Source organism: Lactuca sativa, chromosome 6 (genome assembly GCF_002870075.4).
Source record: "Lactuca sativa cultivar Salinas chromosome 6, Lsat_Salinas_v11, whole genome shotgun sequence".
Classification (NCBI taxonomy): Eukaryota; Viridiplantae; Streptophyta; class Magnoliopsida; order Asterales; family Asteraceae; genus Lactuca; species Lactuca sativa.
The window spans coordinates 136,392,563-136,413,382 of record NC_056628.2 but is presented as its reverse complement, the minus strand read 5'-3'; the positions used below and the strand labels follow the sequence as shown (position 1 = coordinate 136,413,382).

Here is a 20,820-nt window from a genome sequence, read left to right as displayed (position 1 = left end):
TGAGCTTTTCTGTTCCCAAACTCATCTACATTGCAGTCCTTGGTCAAGTGTAGACCACTGCATCTCTCGCAACCCACTCTTATGGCATGTATCGACTGGTCCATTTGTGTTATCCTTCGATCCATATTATTCAGCATGGCCATTACAGCTGCTATTTCTTCAGTTTGGGCCCCTCCACCGCCTTTGATTCCATCTTGCCTAGGGTTGTGGTATTCGCGAGAGTGCTTCGCGAATTCTTCAATTATCTCCTTGACCTCCCTTGGATTTTTCTTTGTCAAAGGTCCTTGAGAATCAAGGAGTTGTCTTGTCATCACGTTGACCCCATCATAAAAGATAGACATCTCTTGCTGCACATTTAGATCATGTTGAGGGCAATTTCTAAGCAAGCCCTTGTACCGCTCCCATGCTTCGTATAATGACTCCCCCGGCTGTTGCTCAAAGTTGGCTATTGCCTTCTTGAGTTTGGCTATCTTGGATGGTGGGCAAAACTTGTCCAGGAATTGCTCACGCATTTGAGCCCAAGTGGTGATTGTACCCGGTGGGAGTGCTTTTAACCATTCCTTAGCAGCTCCTTTGAAAGTGATGGGAAGCATCCAAAGCAAGACTGTGTTTCTGTTGACATTTGGGACATTGAAGTAATCCATAATGTCGTTGACTTCATCTAGATGCTTAAAAGCATCCTAATGATCTTTCCCGAAAAATGGGATGTCCTTCAGTGCAGTCAGTATGTGTCCCTTCAGCTCGAATGTGGCAGTGGCAGGTATTGCGGGTTGGACTAAACCGGGACCCACATCTTCTCGGATCCGCTTCTTGTAAGCTCCCATGGACATTTCTTCAATTGATGTCATCTCGTTCCTTGGCTCGTTCTCGGGTTCGCTTGTGTGTTCTTCAAATTCCGGCTCGGTATCGCTTTCGGACTAAGTTTGGACGGGCGTATGATCCAAATGCTCAAGATTGCTCTTGTGCCTTGCGTATGAACTTGACTCTCCTGTCTTCCTTCCTGACTTCCTAGAAATAGCTGACTTCAATTCTTGTAAGGGTGTCTTTTTCTTATGAATTGCAGACTCGGGATCTTCAAGTGGTGGCACCAAGGCTGTGTTTGAGCTTCTGGTCATGAAATCCTGCAACTTGCTAAACTAAAAACGTAAAACTGAACTAAAATAAGAAAAACTAACTACAAACTAAAAATCTAGTTTTTTTTAATAGTCCACGTCGTGGCAGGTATCTGGCCACGTCGTGGACTCTGTGACTAACAAAAAAAAAATTATTTTGCTGAAAAAATTATCTTTTTGTGGTTTTTACTTCCACAAGAAGGATCGATTAATTTAATGCAAATAAATAAGCTAAAACTAAGAAAAAAAACTAAGTCGTTCCCCGGCAACGGCGCCAAAAACTTGATGTGCACAAAAGTACTCACTAATTTTAATATTTATAACCTAACAAATTTAACTAACTATGCACTTATAGGCAGTGTACCTAGTCAGATTACAGTATAGTTTGGGTAAGTCGGGTGTCGATCACAGAGAACAGTGTTCTAATTAATTTACTTACTCTTAAATTAACCTAATTATTAACAAGTTTTAAAGGGGTTTTATCTGATTTTACAAGATCAGATGAACTTAAATCAAATTCAATAAGTTAAAACACACTCTTGTTTAGTTTGAATCCACTTCTTCCTTATGGCTAGCTAATGATTACGGATTATTAAGTTGGTTTTTAGTTGTATTAGTAATTTAGTTCTAACTTTACCAATAATTAACTAATTCATGTCAAACCATGTATGTTCACACATAATTAAACACAAAACTAATTATGAATGTAAATATGCTATGTAAGATTTGTAATATAAACGCAATTATAGTCACAATATACGTTCTCTAGCACAGCTAAGCTTATTTATTCTAATTACTAACTAAGATTGGTCAATCCTAGCTCTAACAATTTAATGTTCACTAAATCATTAGGTAAACAAATTCATGCAGTTAATGGTCACTAAGCTACACAAAACATGCAATCAAGCAATTAGAGAAACAAACAATAGCATGCTAGGTTATACAAATCAAACACAAGCAATTCTTACCAACCAAACTTAATCCATAAACATTGAACTATTCATAAGTCTGAAGCTTCATCTAGCTAAAGAAGAGTAGCTAGATTCAACTGCTCATCCTAGCAACTAATAAACCAACACAACTTAAAGTAATAAAATACATGTTCTTATTTAACTAAAATATAAACCTTTATTCTTTTTGGTGTTGAAAACCTTCTTCCAGAACCCTTCTTTCGCTCTGAATCATCTCCTGGAACTCTTTCCTTCAGCCAAAAGGTCCTTATTTTGTAATAATCAGGAGAACTTAAATAATCTCCAAAAACCCGCGCCACGTCGTGGCTATCCAGGCCACGTCGTGGGCTTCAAGCTATCCGTACCGTGCAAGGAATCCTCCGCATCGCGATGCTTATCTTCTAGAACCCTCATGCCACTTCGTGAATTCAATATCTTTCGTGGATTTATTCTTTTCTTGTCTTGTCTTTGAAGTCTGCCATGTTCCTCATATTGTCACTTTTGGTCCCTCTCTTCGAAAATCCTTTTAATTGACTAAAAATAACAATTTAAAGCCATAAGTACCATTATTCTAAACATATTATCAACTTATTAATAAAAATATACTTAAATATTACCTAAAAATAGGTATAAATATGGCAATATCACTTGTATTAGATGTGATCCTTCTAGTTATATCAATGTTTCTGACATTTTCATATTGTGTTTTCAGAATGGTGGTTTTGCGCCCTAGACCAGCAGTCGGCAGTTCCGGTGCCGGAGAAGGATTAGGTTCAGGCTCGAGGGTCGAGCATTTGGATGAGCAGACTAGGGAGTTCATTTCCTCAGCGATCACACAGATCATACTTGAGTAGACTCCTGTAATATTTGGTACGATCTAGGAGGGTATTTTGGAGCTTTTAGATGAGAGGATGAGTACATTCCGAGCTGAGGTGGCGGCGATGATGGGGTTGCGTACGCTCACATTCAGGGATTTCAGGGCTTGTGGCGCTCCAGATTACCAGGGGGACCGAGACCCCATTGCAAGTACCAGATGGTTGGCTGATGTGGCCAATGCTTTCCGCACTAGCAGATGTCCCGAGGGGGACAAGGTCCAACTTGCATCCTGTCTTTTGAAGGGCAGGGCACGTGATTAGTGGGAGGAGGTCGGACATGTCATCGGGGATGACGCAGCTCTTGATGCTATGACCTAGATGGATTTCACGACCAGGTTCAGAGCTGAGTTTGCACCTGTTATTGAGGTGCAGCAGCTTGCTAGGGAGTTCTAGGATCTCCAGCAGACGACAGAGAGAGTGGCGGATATTAGTGCCAAGTTCAGGGAGAGGGCTCTTCTCTTTCCTCAGTACGCGGCAGACAAGGAGATGAAGAAGGCCCGATACCATGATATGTTGAGGAGTGATATTTGACAGTTTGTGAGTTGTTCCAGATGTAAAACGCTGGATGATATGATTGTAAAAGCTCGTGAGAGGGAGATTGATTTAGAGATGGAAAGGAAGAGGAAACCAGAGGTGGTATCTGGCACAGGGAGTTCGGGCAAAAAGCCCAAGGTATTTGATCACATACCTAGGGGACAGCAGATCCACAGTCGGTGTGGCAAGTGTGGGAGGTTGCACGATGGAGTTTGCAAGGCAGGGAGTTTCGGCTGCTATAAGTCCGGTCGGACTGGGCACATGAGTAAGGATTGCACCGCTACTACAACTACGACTCCCACCTCAGCATCTGATCCGATTTGCTTTCAGTGCAATCAGAGGGGCCACAAGAGGCCCTAGTGTCCGAGCTTAGCAACAGCAGGGAAGGTAACGACACGTGCCCTTGCTACTTTGAGGATTACAAACGGCCGTCCGGGTCGGGCTGAGGTGCCAGTGGCGAAGAGTAGAGTTTTCCATATGATAGTAAAGGAGGCGCGAGCGACTCCTGATGTGGTGACGGGTATGTATTTTCCTCTTATCTCTGTTTTTAGTATTGATTGTTTCTCATGGTTATGTGTTTGTGTATAGGTTCGTTCTTAGTGAACAACATCTCAGCTACAGTATTGTTTGATTCGGGGGCTACCCGATCATTTTTCTTGCTTGCGCTAAGCAAGCAATTTACCAGAGTTCCAAGGGAGCTGGATTGCCCACTTGAGGTTAAGATAGCGGATGACAGGACCGTCAAGGTCGCGAGGGTATATAGGGTGTGTTCGCTGCGATTATTTGATGAGCAGTTCTCAATGGATTTGCTTCGTATTCCCCTGCCAGGGAATAATGTTATAGTAGGTATGGATTGGCTGAGCTCTAATGGGGCAGTAATCGATTGTCCTAGTGGGGGAGAATTAGTGATTCAGGGTGAGAGGCCACTATGCGGACCGATTCTTTGCTCCGCAACGAGAGCGAGGTGCTACTTTCCGCAGGGTTGCATAGGGTACGTTGCCTATGTTGTGGATGCCCGGGAGAAGGGTAAGGTGATAGTTGACGATGTACCGGTGGTATGAGAGTACCCAGATGTATTCCCAGAGTATTTTCCTGGAATACCTCCTGAGAGACAGGTTGATTTCAAGATTGACCTGGTTCCTGGTGCGACTCTGATAGCCAAGGCACCATATTGGTTGGCTCTTCCAGAGATACAGAAGTTGTCTACGCAGCTGCAAGAGCTACTAGACAAGGGTTTTATCAGGCCGAGCAGTTCACCATGGGGATCCTCGATCATGTTTTTGAAGAAGAAGGACGGTTCGCATCGCATGTGTATAGACTACTAGGAGTTGAACAAGGTAACGGTGAAGAAGCGTTACCCACTTCCAAGGATATATGACTTGTTCGATCAGCTTCAGGGGGCATCTTGGTTTTCCAAAATTGATCTACGGTCCGTATATCACCAAATGCGGGTTAGGGATGAGGATGTGCAGAATACTGCTTTTAGGAACCGCTATGGTCATTATGAGTTCGTGATGATGCCGTTTGGGCTCACGAACACTCCAGCCGCATTCATGGATCTCATGAACCGTGTGTGCAGGCCGATGTTGGATCAGTCTGTGATTGTATTCATCGATGACATCTTGGTTTATTGCAAGACTTAGGAGCAACATGAGAAGCACCTGAGAGAGGTGCTACAGACACTGAGGAGGGAGAAACTTATCGCGAAGTTCTCCAAGTGTGAGTTCTGGTTGCACGAGGTGCAATTCCTTGAAAACTGTCACACCCCCGAACCGTCAGAACAGATGGCGGAAGCGTCCGGGGGCGGGTGACGTCATGTGTAGTTACACAACAATCGTATCATAGCAATCAAAGTAAACATAACCATTACATTACAATATGAATATTTACATCTGTTTGAAAACATAGTTTGTACATAACATTATATGACAAAAGTAAAATACGCCACTCTATCGAGCTCTGTCTTCGCCAAAAGCTGGAAAGGGTACCTGTCTATCGTTGTCCTGAGAATACAAGCAGTTTTGAAAACCTATCAGCATAAAGTTGGTGAGTTCATAAGCTTGTTTTTGTATTAGAAACTAGTCACTGAATTTGTACAAATAATTTTTTTTTCATTAAAGGTAAATATCGTTTGTATCGAAACCCTGGTTACCGCCAGTAAGTAAAGTACGTTGCGTTCAAAAACCCTGGCTACCGCCAGTAAGTAAGGTAGTTTTATTACTTAATATAAAACCAAATGTTGTGTCCCTGGAATAGCCTCCAGTAAGAAGTAGGCTGTCTTATTAATGAAAATAAAACTATTGAAGATGGAAAAATCCCATGAACAAAGATTACTTTATACTTATTGTGAGTCGTATAACCATGCTAATATGACCGATGACCTCCTTGACGTTTCTTCAGGCATCATACAATTACAAAATTTGTCGACCCAGGCGTGCATGCCTAACTATAGCTAACAGTTCATGTGTGGGATTGTCGGTCCCGAATAGATCTATTCACAAATTCCACACTCTCCCTCCAGGGGATTCTTGTTATACTAAAGGTGAGGATTTACTGGTACCCCGAAGGGTACCATGAAGATATGTCTCACAATCCTGTATTAACTAGTTTATGTGTATTTCGGTTCCTCTCAAGTTTGAAATCGTTTGTATACGGTGTAAAGTATAAATAATTATACACAAAATAATTATTTAGCAAAATACTTGAAACTGTACCTATTATAGTTTGACTGGTATGTTATGTTTAAGTACTATTCTGAAAAACTATGCAATTTTGTTTAGAAAATGTCCCTTATGCTCCGCATATTACAAAAGGGATAAAGTATCTAAATTTTTGATGTAAAACCGTTGTAATTGCATTAGTTTCTAAGTTGTGAAAACCTTTATGTTTGGCTTGTATTCCCCCTTGAAAATGTTTTAAAAACTATAAAAGCGTAGGGGAATGAACTCATAGTTGATTGGATGCAAAGGATTGAACTGGACGATCCTTGATTTTATATACGTTGAACTTAACGAAATCCTAATATAAAATAATACGTATATGTATCTAAATCAGTAATTACATTAGATAAAGTGTCAGATAAACACTTGGTTTCGGTTAAGGAATGTTACCGAGACTTGGTTGAATCGAGGAAACGGGCTTTTCCCCATGAAAGAGTTGTTTATGGCCGTGAACTGGGTTTGCGGTCGTGAATGGAGTTTATGGCCGAGAAAATGGGTTTACGGCCGTGAACAGGGTTGACGGCCATGAATTGAGTTTGTGGCTTTTTAAGATCTGAAGGATTACGGCCATAAACTCAAGAACAAGAGTGATGGTTTTCGACGAAAAAGTGGTCCAGATGTTCCCAAACGGCCCCAAATGACGATTTCCGGCATTTTTCGGGTGAAAGAAGGGCTTTTTGGTGTTTACGGTCAAGAGGTTTAGAGAGAAAAAGTGGGTGTTTCTGGCCAAGAAGGTTCAAATGAGAGTAGGGGGCCTGTATTTATAGGCCAGGGGTATGGTCGGTGGTGGGGTCCACCTGGCACGGACCATAAACAGGGTTTATGGCCATACACGAGTTTACGGACGTAAACTCGTGTCACACCCCAAAACCAAGAACGGCGGAAACGTTCTAGGATGGAGGACGTCATGTAAAGTATCACAACAGTGTAAAGTAGTAAACAAGCAACAACATCATCCATTGCATTAATTGTATAATTTTAATACAAGTGTGTTCTTTCATAGAATAAAACACCATAATAAATAATCAAAATAAAAGACGAGTCTTGACTGCTCCGTCTTCTCAAAACCTGGTCATCGTACCTGGCTACTGGTGACCTGAGAATACAAGTTATTTTGAAAGAGTTTATCAGTATAAAGGTGGTGAGTTCATAAGTATTTTAGTGTCATTGATTTGTAAACCTATAAAGAACAGACTTGTAAATGTTTGATGAAAAGTGTGTATAATTATGAAAACCCTAGAAAATCCTATATTTCCTATTAGTAGTAAATGTTGTCTTCTACCAAGACCCGATTGTTTTGAAGGTATGCTTCTTTGTAAGAATGACGGTTTTTCCCATGTATAACTATTATTATAAAAATATAGTCTACCTCATCGTTTATGTAAATGTATCAACCAATAAAGGTAATAAGGAAAATAATATATTCATTTGAAATCGTATCAAAATATATTCTACCTCATCGTTTATGTGAACATGTCACAAAGTAAAGGTAATAAGGAAAATTGTATAATCCTTAAAAATGTATCCATTTGTCTAGGATAAACACGGCGCGGTAAGTCGCCGAACAGTATAACCGAGAACATCTGTAGATGAACACACTTGCTGTAGCGAGCAGCTAGGTGCAGGATGGTCAGTCCAGGAGTGTGTAGTAGTATCTCTTCATATAGTATGTAGTAGTGTCTCTTCATGTAGTATTTAATAGTGTCTCTTCATATAGTATGTAATAGTGTCTCTTCATATAGTGTGTATTTGTGTCTCTTTATATAGTGTGTATTAGTGTCTCTTCATTTAGTGTGTATTAGTGTCTCTTCATTTAGTGTGTATTAGAGTAGTGTACGTATTAGTGTAGTGTATGTATTAGTGTAGTGTATGTATTGTTTATAGTATGCATTGACTCATGTATGAACTGACTCTTAGCGTGATTCCTTGTACTAGGAATAGTAAATAGTATCTCCTAACTATTCCTATTATAGTTACTAGTAATGTACGTGTATAACCGAAAGTATACCTTTGCTACCCAAAGGTATTGAATTGATTGATAGAGCTTTTATGTCTATATATGTATACATAATATATAACTAATATTTAGACGACATTCGGACAAAGAATTAAAGCGAGCTAGCAGTCCTAAGTCCTTTAAACATTACTTATATAACTATACATATACAGGCATGCATTTGACAATATAAAAGTTTAAAAGAAGTTTTGTAAAACCTTTGAAAAGTTTAATAAATAAGAATTGATGACTTCATGTTAGTTTATAAAACGATTTAAAAGCAGTTTGTTTGATACGAACAATTTAAAGTATAAGAAATCCTTTGTTTGAAACACAGCTTGAAGTACATGAAAACCTTTGTTTGAAACATAGTTATAACATAGTTTGAAAGGAAAGATATAGTATGTAAGACAGTTTGATAAAGAGTTTAACATGTAAAAACGTTTTGAGAAATCATTTTGAAGTAGTATGCTTAGTAACACAGCTAAAAGTGTAGTAAATCCATAGTTTGATAGTTATTAATCACATATGATTGATGTAATAACTATCATGATTCAACTTGTATCCCCCCCCCCCCCCCCATAAAAGCATTTAAAAACATTTAAAAGGTTAATTAAGGGGGTATGAACTCACCTGTAGTGAGTGGATTGTATGGAAGTGTCGGACAAAGTGCTTGGTGTCAAGTGAAGACTTGAACACACACAATCATCCTATGGACATATAAAGATGTATATATGTAACTAATTAGTGATTAAAACACTAATTAAGTAAGTATAAACACCCTAGAACATGGAAAAACACTTTGACTCAAGTGTTAGAAGAACTTAGGGTTGAATATAAGGGTTGTAAGGAATTGATATTGAGTATATGGCCCAAGGACCACTCTCCATGGAGTTTACTATCATGGGTTAATGACCTCAAAGAGTTCACGGCCGTAAACTCCTGGTCATAGATGCATAAGTAGGGGTTTGAAGGCTAGGGAAGCTTGAGGGAATTTTGCTTTACGTAAGGATGTGAAAGAACCACTCAATGGAGAGTGTTGAGGAGTTTACGGCCCATGGGAGTTTACTCCTTGCCGTAAACTCTCAAAATGGTCATATTTAGGGTCTTAAAGGTAGGGAGTTTCAAGGGTTTAAGTGTTCCAAGGTTAAACAAGAGTCTATATGAGTTTAAGGTCCAAGACTTGACCTTAATTGGAGTTTACAGCCTAAGGACCATTTCTCCATGAGTTTACGACACTCATGGTATTATGTACTAAATCAAAGTTTAAGGTCCCTAGTTCAATGGTGGAGGGTTCTAGTTCAAGTTCTAAGCATAAGGAAGGAAATTAGGGCAACATTGCACCCTTATATGGAGTTTACGGCCTTACGAGATCCTTGGCCGTAAACTCTCTTCCAACTCGTATTTCTTGATGTTTCTTGAGTCTAAACAAGTTCATTCTAGTATATAACAAGCTAGGACAAGAGTACTTACAATATAGGAGCTTCAAATGGCCGATTATGGCTAAGAACACTAGTGTGAGTTCTTGGTGTTCTTGGTGAAACTTGAAGATATATGAAAACATGATTTTCATGGATGAAATCATGAGAGAATGCTAGATTAAGTGGTGTATCAACAAGTCAAGGAAGAATACTTATTAGTTTTGAAGATCTAAGGTGAAGGTCGGGATGATAGTTGAGACAGAATGTGGGAAAATCGGCCAAAGAAGGAAAAAAATGAAAGAAATGGCCAACACTTGAATATATAGGGTGAGTTTACAGCCCATATGGAGTTTACGACCATAAACTCTAGTGTGGTGGCTGTAAACTCATGGTCCTGGTGATTTAGGCTTGATCATGGTACTATAGCTTCAGCAGATAAACTCCAACACTTATCCCTTAAGTGTACTAGACTCAGAATGCTCAAACAGACTCTAAATTGTGCTAAATGATAGCAGGAATGAGTCTGACACCAAGTTGAGTTGACTGACTAAGCTTTCAAAGCAATAGAAAATTTCGGGTTGTCACAACTCGTCTTGGCCGTGAACTCGTTGATTTTCGAGGAATTGAAGGTTTTTCGCACGATTTTTGGTTTTCGGACTCGTATGTAATTATAACTATAACCTTAGTTAGTTTTCTTAACCCAAGAAGTTGATGGAAAAATTAATAAAATTAAATTTTTATTAACGGAGGTGGGTTAAAAATAACGGAAGAAATTTTGGGTTGTCACATCATCCCTCCGATAGAGGGAATTTCGTCCCGAAATTTGAATATAGATTACATGTCATGGATTTTGAAAGAGATGCAGATACTTCTGTTTCATCTGATCTTTACGCTCACAAGTGAATTTGGGTCCCCTCTTGGCATTCCAGCGAACCTTCACTATCGGGATGCGACTTTATTTCATTCGTTTGATCTCTCTATCCATGATTTCGATCGGTTCTTCCACAAAGTTCAGATTCTCGTTGATTTCAATCTCATCAAGAGGGATCATAAGGGTTTCGTTGGATAAGCACTTCTTAAGATTCGAAACATGGAAGACAGGATGGATGTTGCTAAGTTCTTGAGGTAAACAAAGTTTGTTGGCTACGGGACCGATTCTAGCAAGGATCTCGAAGGGTCCTATGTATCCTGGATTCAGCTTTCCACGCTTTCGAAAGCATACCAAGCCTTTCTAGGGTGAGACCTTCAGCAGAACACGGTCTCCAACCCAGAACTCCAAAGGCTTTTGTCATTTATCGGCATAGCTCTTTTGTCTATCCCGTGAGGCCTTCAGTCGTTCTCGGATTTGTACGATCCTTTCGGTGGTTTCACGGATGATTTCTGGACTAGTGAGAGTGCTATCAAGGACTTGCACTTTGGCTAGCTATGTGTCGCCCACCTCAACCCAACACAGAGGGAATCTGCACTTGCGGCCATAGAGGGCTTCGAACCGTGTAGCCTTGATGCTGGTATGAAAACTGTTGTTGTAGGAAAACTCGACCAAGAGCAGATGGGTGTCCCACGACTTACCAAAATCGATGACACATGCTCGCAACATCTCTTCCAAGGTCTGGATGGTCCTCTCACTTTGCCCATCTATCTGAGGATGGTAAGCTGTACTCATATCCAGCTTAGTTCCAAGGCTTTTCTGTAGGGATTGCCAAAATCTTGAGGTAAATCTGCTATCTCGATCAGAGATAATGGACACAGGCACACCATGCAGTCGAACTATTTCTTGGATGTAGATCCGTGTGAGCCTTTCCATTTTGAAAGTTTCTTTGATTGGTAGGAATTGAGCGGATTTTGTCAATCAATCGACTATTACCCAGATGGTGTCATACCCACTCAGAGATTTGGGTAATTTGGTGATAAAATCCTTAGTAATTCTCTCCCACTTCCATCCAGGTATATACGGCTCGTGGAGTAGACCTTAGGGCTTTTGATATCTGACCTTCACCATGACACAAGTTAGGCACTTGCCCACGAAGGTAGCGATCTCTGCTTTCATGTTCGGCCACCCATACAACTTCTTGAAATCGAGGTACATCTTATCCGAACCTGGATGAATGGAGTATCTGGTCTTGTGAGCTTCGTTCATGACAACCTCTCTGTAACCACAAAACTTTGGGGTCCAGATCCGGTCCATGAAATGATAAACCCTGTCTCCCTTGATCTCTAGGTTAGTTTCCATTCCTATCAAGACTTCTTCTGACACTTTTTCTAGTTTTAAGGCTTCCAGCTGAGCCTATCTGATTTGCACGGATAAGTAGGAAAGGACAGTCATTGTCAGTGCCTTCACTCTACGACCTGAGCATTCCTTCCGACTAAGGGCATCCATCACGACATTGGCCTTGCCAGGATGGTAGCGTATTTCGCACTCGTAATCGCTGAGTAACTCTACCCATGGCCTCTGTCTCATGTTCAGCTCCTTCTGGTCAAAAAAATGTTGCAGGCTTTTATGGTCAGTAAAGATAGTGTACTTGGTTCCGTAGAGATAATGTCTCCATATCTTCAATGAGAAGACCACTGCTCCCAAATCCAGGTCGTGAGTTGTATAATTGACTTCGTATGCCTTCAGCTGTCTCGAGGCATATGCAATAACCTTTCCTCGCTGCATGAGCACACAGCCTAAGCCCTGATTGGATGCATCACAATAGACAACGAAGTCCTCTGTCCCTTCGGGCAGAGACATGATATGTGTGATGCATAGGGCCTGCTTCAATGTTTGAAATGCAGTGTCTTGTTTTTCACTCCAATAAAAAGGTACACTTTTCTGAGTCAGAGCGGTTAAGGGTTTGGCAATTCTGGAGAAATTCTGGATAAACCTGCGATAATAGCCAGCGAGATCCAAGAATTAAAGAATTTTTGTGGGTGTCTTCAGGGCTGACCAGTTCTCTATCGCTTTTATTTTGGAGGCCTCCACGTGTATGCCTTCCTCGCTTACCATGTGACCTAGGAAGGTTACCTTTCGAATCCAGAATTTGCACTTATAGAATTTCGCGTATAGCTTCTCCGCCCTTAGAGTTTCCAACACTAATATTAAGTGTTGTCCGTGATCTTCCTCACTTCTGGAATAGACAAGTATATCGTCGATGAACACGATTACGAACTTGTCCAGGAAGGAACGGCACACTCGATTCATCAGGTCCATGAATACCGCCAGTGCATTGGTTAGACCGAATTGCATTACTTCGAATTCATAGTGACCATATCGAGTCCGGAATGCTATTTTAGGAACATCACTCTCGTGCACTCGCAGATGATGGTATCCTGATCTTAGGTCTATTTTGGAGAAGTAGCTGGCTCCTTGAAGTTGTTCGAAGAGGTCGTCGATTCGAGGAAGAGGGTAACAGTTTTTGACGGTGAGCTTGTTTAGTTCGCGATAGTCAATGCACATCCTGAAAGATCCATCCTTCTTTTTCACAAATAAGACCGGGGCTCCCTAGGGTGAAGAACTCGATCTGATGAATCCTTTACTGAGTAGCTCGTTGACCTGGCTGGATAACTCTTGTATTTCTTTTGGTACTAGGCGGTAAGGGTATCTAGCTACGGGGGTAGCTCCGGGGATTAAGTCGATGCGAAAATTGACTTGGCGCTCTGGAGGAATTCCCGAAAGCTCTTCGGGAAAGACATCATGAAAATTGTAGACTTCGGGGATGCTCTCGAGGTCTTTAACTTCCCGTTTCTCGTTAACAACATGAGCTAGGAATGCATGACACTCCTTTCGCAGAAATTTCTAGGCTTTGATGCACGAAATAATACAGAGGTTCGAACTGAGTTTATCACCATAAATCATGAGGGCTTCGCCAGAGGGAAGATTGAGACAGATGGCTTTTTCGTAGCAAAGGATATCAGCACGATTGGGGATCAACTAATCCATGCCGATGATGACATCGAAACTCTTTATGGAAACAGGCATAAGGTTGATAGGAAATGAATGGTTGTTTAGGGTAAGGGTACATCCTACGATTATATCGTTAGTGCTCTCTTTCTCACCGTTAGCCATCTCGACAGTAAATGTTTCAGTTAAGGGTTGAGGTTTATGTTTGAGAAGGTGTTTGAATGCATGACTAACAGAACTTCTCTCCGCACCAGAATCGAAAATAATGCATGCATAAGAATTGTCGAGGAGGAACTTACCCATAACAACGGTAGGGTCAGCAACTGCTTCCTCTTGCCCCATAGATAGTACTCTCCCTGTGTTTCCATTCGTTGTTGCCTTGGAGCAGTTTCTCCTATAATGCCCGACTTCCGCACAGCCATAAGAAGTTTGACCAACACCTACTCCAGTTTCCTTCTTGGTTGGTGGGACTTGTGTTCTGCAGCCTTGAGCCGTGTGACCCTTCCTGCCACAGTTGTTGCAGAGCATTTCTTGGCATGGGCCGGGAATGTGATGATGATAGTTGCACTTGTTGCACCGAGGGAGGGTACCAATGTATCCATCGGTAGGTGCTTGAGTTGCAGGAGCAGCAGCAGGAGTAGTAGCATCGTGAGCTGCCATCATATGTTGTTTCTTGGAAGGCTCCTACAAAGACTGGCCCTTTCGCTGCTTACAGAACTTTCTCTTCTCACCACTCCCTTTTGCTGGTTCGGGAGCGGCTATCACTTTATCAAGATCAACTCCGTGATCTATGAGAGTCTGCGCCAGGCACTTGGCACTATCAAAAGTGATTGGTCTGGAAGCCAAGACATTTCCTTGAGTTGGGGGCGTCAATCCCCGTATGTATCTCTCAATCTTTTTGCTTTCCGGGGGACCATTCCCAGGCAAAGAAGTTCTAGGTCTTCAAACGTAGAAGTGTAGGTAGCAATGTCGGAACCCTTAATCTTCAAGTTCCATAGCTCGTCGTCCAGTTTCTGCATTTCACCCTTTGGGCAGTATTCAACAAGCATGAGATCCTTCAAGCTCTCCTAACCCATAGCATTTTCTACTGGCAGGGTTAGGGATTTGACCCGACCATTCCACCAGGTCAATGCTCTGTCGGTGAAAGTGCAAGCGAAGAATTTCACCTTGTTGGCTTCGGAACAAGAACAAATTTCAAAGATGGACATGATCTTCTCGAACGATCGAGTCAGGGAAATCACACCATCATTGTCATCGAAAGATGTGGGTTTTGCATTCATGAAGTGTTTATAGGAGCACTCGTTCTGGTGTCCCTAACTCCTTTCATGATTTTGTGGATGAATACCAATCCCCGATCCACCAGAGCTGCTAGGGTTGATCTGTGACAAAGTAGCAGTAACGATTGCCTGAAACATAGAGGGATCAAATTGAGGAGGTGGTGGCGGCGTTGGGTCTGTCAAGGAATTGTTGCTCTTATTGTTGGGTCTTTTCCTTGGAGGCATCTTGTTCTAAAAATAATCAGGAAGGAGAGGATGGTAAGTCCTCTAGAATTGAATTAAGAGAAATGAAGCAAGATATGTCTCAAATATGATAGCTAAAGTGTTCTACTAAGTGATAAACAAGAAAGGTTACTAACGCAAGTAAATTATCGCTACGAAAGAATGAGTAGCAACACTAGGAATGAATCTCTATAATGTATTCGGCTCTGACTAAAATACTCCTATAGTATTTTAAGTTGTTTCTTTTATTCTATCGACATCTTGTTGTATGGATACTATGGAAGGTTTAGGCCTGCTGCAATACCACAGTCACTCCCAAGCACATGTTGGTCATGTCTCGAATAAATACAGTTGATCAGACTATATTGACCCTAGACATGATTACATAACTGTCCAGGTTTAACAGCAACATTCAACCTCTAAATACTTTTGTTTTGTTCTACACGTGATACTGTTTCTGGTACGTAGGTATACTTGTATACTCTTTGTAAAAATACTTATATTTTAAAAGTATACTTTTAGTTCAGAGCACTTCATGAGTTAGGCGACGACTCGACGAGTTCTCCTTCTAAACTGATATTCAAGTCCTTCATCCTACTCGCCGAGTTGTATGAACAACTCGTCGAGTTCATCTTAATCCGAAGAACACTTGTTGCTGCGACTCGCCGAGTTGTATGAACAACTCGTCGAGTCTGTTCTTGATCTAAGGAGATTGCCTTGAACTCGCCGAGTCAGGGCATTGAATCGTTGAGTTCCTCCATAGATGAGTTCAGCTTCCGACTCATTGAGTCACACCTCGTGACTCACTGTTCACTCGACCCTACGAAAAGGGGACAAACTCGGAGACTCGCGAACAGAATCGCTGAGTCATATGCACGACTCACCGAGTCGTTGCCATGCACCCACTAAATACACAAATTTGCTCGATTCCAGTCCATGTCATTCACAGATCTGGACTCCTAGAACACGAATCACACGTAAAGTTTCCAACTTTACGTGTAGATATTCACCAATACGGATTTTAGGGCTCAAAATGTCTCAAAGGGGGTAGATCTAGGGTGAACAAGCAACATGGGTCCATAAAGGTAACAGATCTGAGCTCCTGGAGCTCAATCTTGCCTAGATCTAGAGGCCAATCAACTTATTACGACTTATATTGCACATACAAGCTTGGGGATTGGCTCAAGAATGACTTAAATGAAGTAATAAGCATAGAAACATGGGGAGAATGGGTTATACCTCAAAGGAATTGCTGAGAGAGCACAAGGATGCTTGGATTCCTTCCCTTCCTCTTGATCTACTTCCCTTTTGCCTCAAAACCTTCAAGATCACACAACAATAGCTTCAAACTCTAAATGAACAACTTAGAACGAGGGTTGGAAGCTCTGGGGGTGAATGGGGGCTGGCTTGGGGCGGATATGTTGTTTAAATAGGGTGCAAACCCCTGAAACTTAGGGTTTCATCCCACAGCTGTGACTCGCCGAGTCCAGGATATGGACTCGCCGAGTCGACAACTTAAACGTGTCCCGGGTCCCACATCTACTCGGTGAGTCAGACCTGTGACTCGCCGAGTCCAAGGCTAAAAGAAGAGAAATACTCAAATAGGATTTACGTACCAGGAACCAGGTGCTACAATATGTGATCTGCTAGACCGGTTGATTAGTGGTGAATTACTATATGAATATATGTTTATGTGCACATGGTTGATTGACTAGGGTTGGGTTGAGGTGGGTCCTGCTTTGTGCTGTAGGCCAACATACCCAGGGCGGACCGGATATGTAGAAGCCTAGCGAGTGGTCCGGATAGGCTATAGGCCCCACGAGGGCGGACAGACGTGCCGAGGCTCGGAGAGTGGACCAGGCCGGTTGAAGGACGGTACGGGGGGACCAACCACACTGCACACTCGATGTATGTTGGTAGACTCGGAGGGTGGAGCAAGTGGACTGAAGGCCTGGTGCGGCGGACCAGTCACACAGTAGACCCGATGTGTATGGCTGTTCTGTTTATGATATGATATGTTATGTGTATGGTTTATGTTCTTGGTATTTTGGGGAAAACTCACTAAGCTTTCGGGCTTATAGCTTTCAGTGTATTGTTTCAGGTACTTCAAGAGATCGTGGCAAGGCGAAGGTGTGATCGTACCGCTCCTCATGTTTTATGTATTTATGATGTGGTTCTGGGAGATAGTCTGATAATAGATGAATTGAAAACCTTTTTGTAATGAATTAATAAATAAGGGTTGTTTTTGAAAAGTTTAAATTGGTTGAAATTTTTTGGATGTTACATGTGGGATTGTTGGTCCCGAATAGATCTATTCACAAATTTCACGCTCTCCCTCCAGGAGACTCTTGTTATACTAAAGGTGAGGATTTACTGGTACCCCAAAGGGTACCATGAAGATAGGTCTCACAATCCAGTAGTAACTAGTTTACGTGTAGTTTGGTTGTTCTCAAATTTGAAATCGTTTGTATACGGTGTAGTGTATAAATAATTATACACAAAATAATTATTTAGCAAAATACTCTTGTTACAAGTATATGGTAATGGATAAACTAAATCTGTTATAGTTTATGTGTTCGACCTTCTACGTATTTTGAAGCTGTAAAAATGATAATGAAGTTCTCAAACTATGCCTATTATAGTTTGACTGGTATGTTATGTTTTAGTACTGTTCTGAAAAATTAAGCATTTTCGTTTAGAAAATGTCCCTTATGTTGCGCATATTACAAAAGGGATAAAGTATCTAAATTTTTGATGTAAAACCGTTGCAATTGCATTAGTTTTTAAGTTGTGAAAATCTTTATGTTTGGCTTGTATTCCCCCTGAAAACATTTTAAAAACTATAAAAGCGTAGGGATCTGAACTCATAGTTGATTGGATGCAAAGGATTGAACTGGATGATCCTTTAGTTGATGTACGTTGCACTTAACGAAATCCTAATATAAAATAAATACATAGATGTATCTAAATCGATGATTACATTAGATAAAGTGTTAGATAAACACTTGGTTTCGGTTAAGGAATGTTACGGGGACTAGGTTGAATCGAGGAAACGGGCTTTTCCCCACGAAAGAGCTGTTTACGGCCGTGAACTGGGTTTGCGACCGTGAGCAAGGTTTGCGGCCGTGAATGGAGTTTACGAAAGAGAACTGGGATTATGGACGTGAACAGGGTTTACGGCTGTGAACTGAGTTTGCAGCTTTTGAAGATCTGAAGGATTACAACCGTAAACTCAAGAACAAGAGTGTTGGTTTTCGACGAAAAAGTGTTCCATATGTTCCCAAACGGCTCCAAATGACGATTTCCTGCGTTTTTCGGGTGAAAGAAGGTCTTTTTGGTGTTTATGGTCAAGAGGTTTAGAGAGAGAAAGCGGGTGTTTCCGGCCAAGAAGGTTCAAATGAGAGTGGGGGTCCTGTATTTATAGACCAGGGGTATGGTCGGTGGTGGGGTCCACCCGACACTGACCGTAAACAAGGTTTACGACCTTACACGAGTTTACAGCCGTAAACTCGTCTTAGCCGTGAACTCGTTAATTTTCGAGGAATTGATGGTTTTTCGTGTGATTTTTGGTTTTCCGACTCGTATGTAATTATAACTATAACCTTAGTTAATTTAATCAACCCAAGAAGTTGACAGAAAATTTAATAAAATTAATTTTTTATTAACGGAGGTAGGTTAAAATAACGTAAGAAATTTCGGGTTGTCACAGACACCTCGTCAACCAGAAGGGTATACTTGTAGATCTTGCCAAGATAGAGGTCGTGATGTAGTGGGAGGTACCGATGTCTCCATCTGAGATTCACAACTTCGTAGGTCTGGTGGGGTATTACAGAAGATTCATTCAGGATTTTTCCAAGATAGCAGTACCGCTCACTCGATTGACTAAGAAGTTAGTGGCGTGTCACTAGGGTCCTGACCAGCAGTCAGCATTTGAGACGCTCAGGCAGTGACTGTGCGAGGCACCGATTCTTACCCTGACAGAGGGAGTGGATGAATTTGTAGTCTTCTGTGACACTTCGATCACAAGTATGGGAGCAGTGTTCATGCAGCAAAGGCATGTGATAGCTTATGCCTCTAGACAGTTGAAGCCTCACGAGGCTAACTATCCGAAACATGATTTAGAGTTGGAGGCAGTGGTGTTCGCCCTCAAGATTTGGCGACATTACCTCTTTGGGGTCCGTTGTACCATTTACACGGATCTGCTGAATCTGAATATGAGGCAACGTAGATGGTTAGACATGGTAAAGGATTACGACTGTGAGATCCTTTACCATTCGGGCAAGGCCAACGTTGTGGCCGATGCTCAGAGACGCAAGGCGGTGGTGGCCTTGATCAGAGATATATGTCTGTGGATGACAATGATTATTCCATTGCTGGAGCAGATCAAAGAGGCACATGTTGAGGGCCTGAAGGAGGAGAGGCTGAAGTGTGAGAGGATCATGGGCCGAGTAGCTTCCTTCAATTATGACATTCGAGGATTGTTGACCATGCATGGGAGGCTCTGGGTACCGTACTGGGGCGGGGTACGGCAGGTGTTGATGGATGGGGCCCACAAGTCTCGGTTCTCCATCCACATGGGGGTGACGAAGATGTATAGAGATCTTCGACCCGATTACTGGTGGCCCTGCATGAAGCGGGATGTAGTATGGTATGCAGAGAGATGCCTGACCTGCAGGAAGGTCAAGGCAAAGCACCAGAGACCCCACGACAAGATGCAGCAGTTGGATATTCCCATGTGCAAATGGGAGGACATCACCATGGATTTCATTACTAAGTTTCCCAGGACCGCATGTGGAGTTCATTCGATTTGTGTCATCGTGGATCGGTTGACCACGAGGGCACATTTTATACCGATCCAGAAGAGCATCTCAGCTAAAACGTTAGCCGATATTTATGTGCGAGAGGTAGTGGCACATCATGGAGTGCCTGTTTCGGTGGTGTCAGACAGAGAAGTCCGGTTCACTTCCAGGTTTTGGAAGTGGTTTCATGACGACATGGTTACTCGTCTTCATTCAGCACCGCTTTCCACCCTCAGATGGACGGGCAGAGCGAAAGGACGATTCTGACTCTCGAAGACATGCTACGGGAATGTTTCCTATATTTTGGTGGTAGTTGGGATATGTATCTTCCATTAGCGGAATTTTCATATAACAACAGTTACCATGCCAATATTGACCGTCCTCCCTTTGAGATGCTTTATGGGAGGAAGTGTAGAACCCCAGTCTATTGGGGTGAGGTCGGTCATAGAGTCATGGGGAGTACGGAGGTAGTACTCAAGACCACAGAGTTGATACAACAGGTCTGTAGCAGGCTTCAGACTGCGCAGAGTCGGCAGAAGAGTTACGCCGTTAAGCGGTGCTCAGACTTGGAGTCCTAGGTGGGAGATATGGTCCTTCTGAAGGTGTCACCCTGGAAGGGTGTCATCCGATTTCGGAATCGGGGCAAGCTGGGCCCCAGATTCATTGGTCCCTTTAGGGTTTTGGCCCCGGTGGGTCGGGTTGCGTATCGGTTAGATCTTCCGGTCTATAGCCCAGCTAGAACCACAACACTTTCCACGTTTCTCAACTGCGGAAGTGCTTAGTGGATGAGTCAGCAGTTGCACCATTTGAGGATATTTAGGTTGATGGCAGCCTAAATTACATCGACAGACCTGTTGCAATCTTGGATCGGAAGAAAAAGACCTTGAGGAACAAGGTGGTCTAGCTAGTAAAGGTGCAGTGGCATCACCGCAAGGGCTCGAAATGGACATGGGAGCCCGAGGAGGAGGTGAGAGAGCACTACCCAGAGTTGTTTGTAGAGATAGCAGACTTCGAGGATGAAGTCTATGATAAGT

General features: G+C 42.1%; 1 non-coding gene across 1 annotated transcript; it reads left to right on the top strand.

Annotated features, from left to right (window-relative positions):
- The first annotated feature begins 357 nt into the window (after positions 1–357).
- Positions 358–464, top strand: LOC111908549 (small nucleolar RNA R71). The gene has a single exon (XR_002855899.2). It is a non-coding gene; the product is annotated as a small nucleolar RNA R71 (small nucleolar RNA).
- Positions 465–20,820: the final 20,356 nt, after the last annotated feature.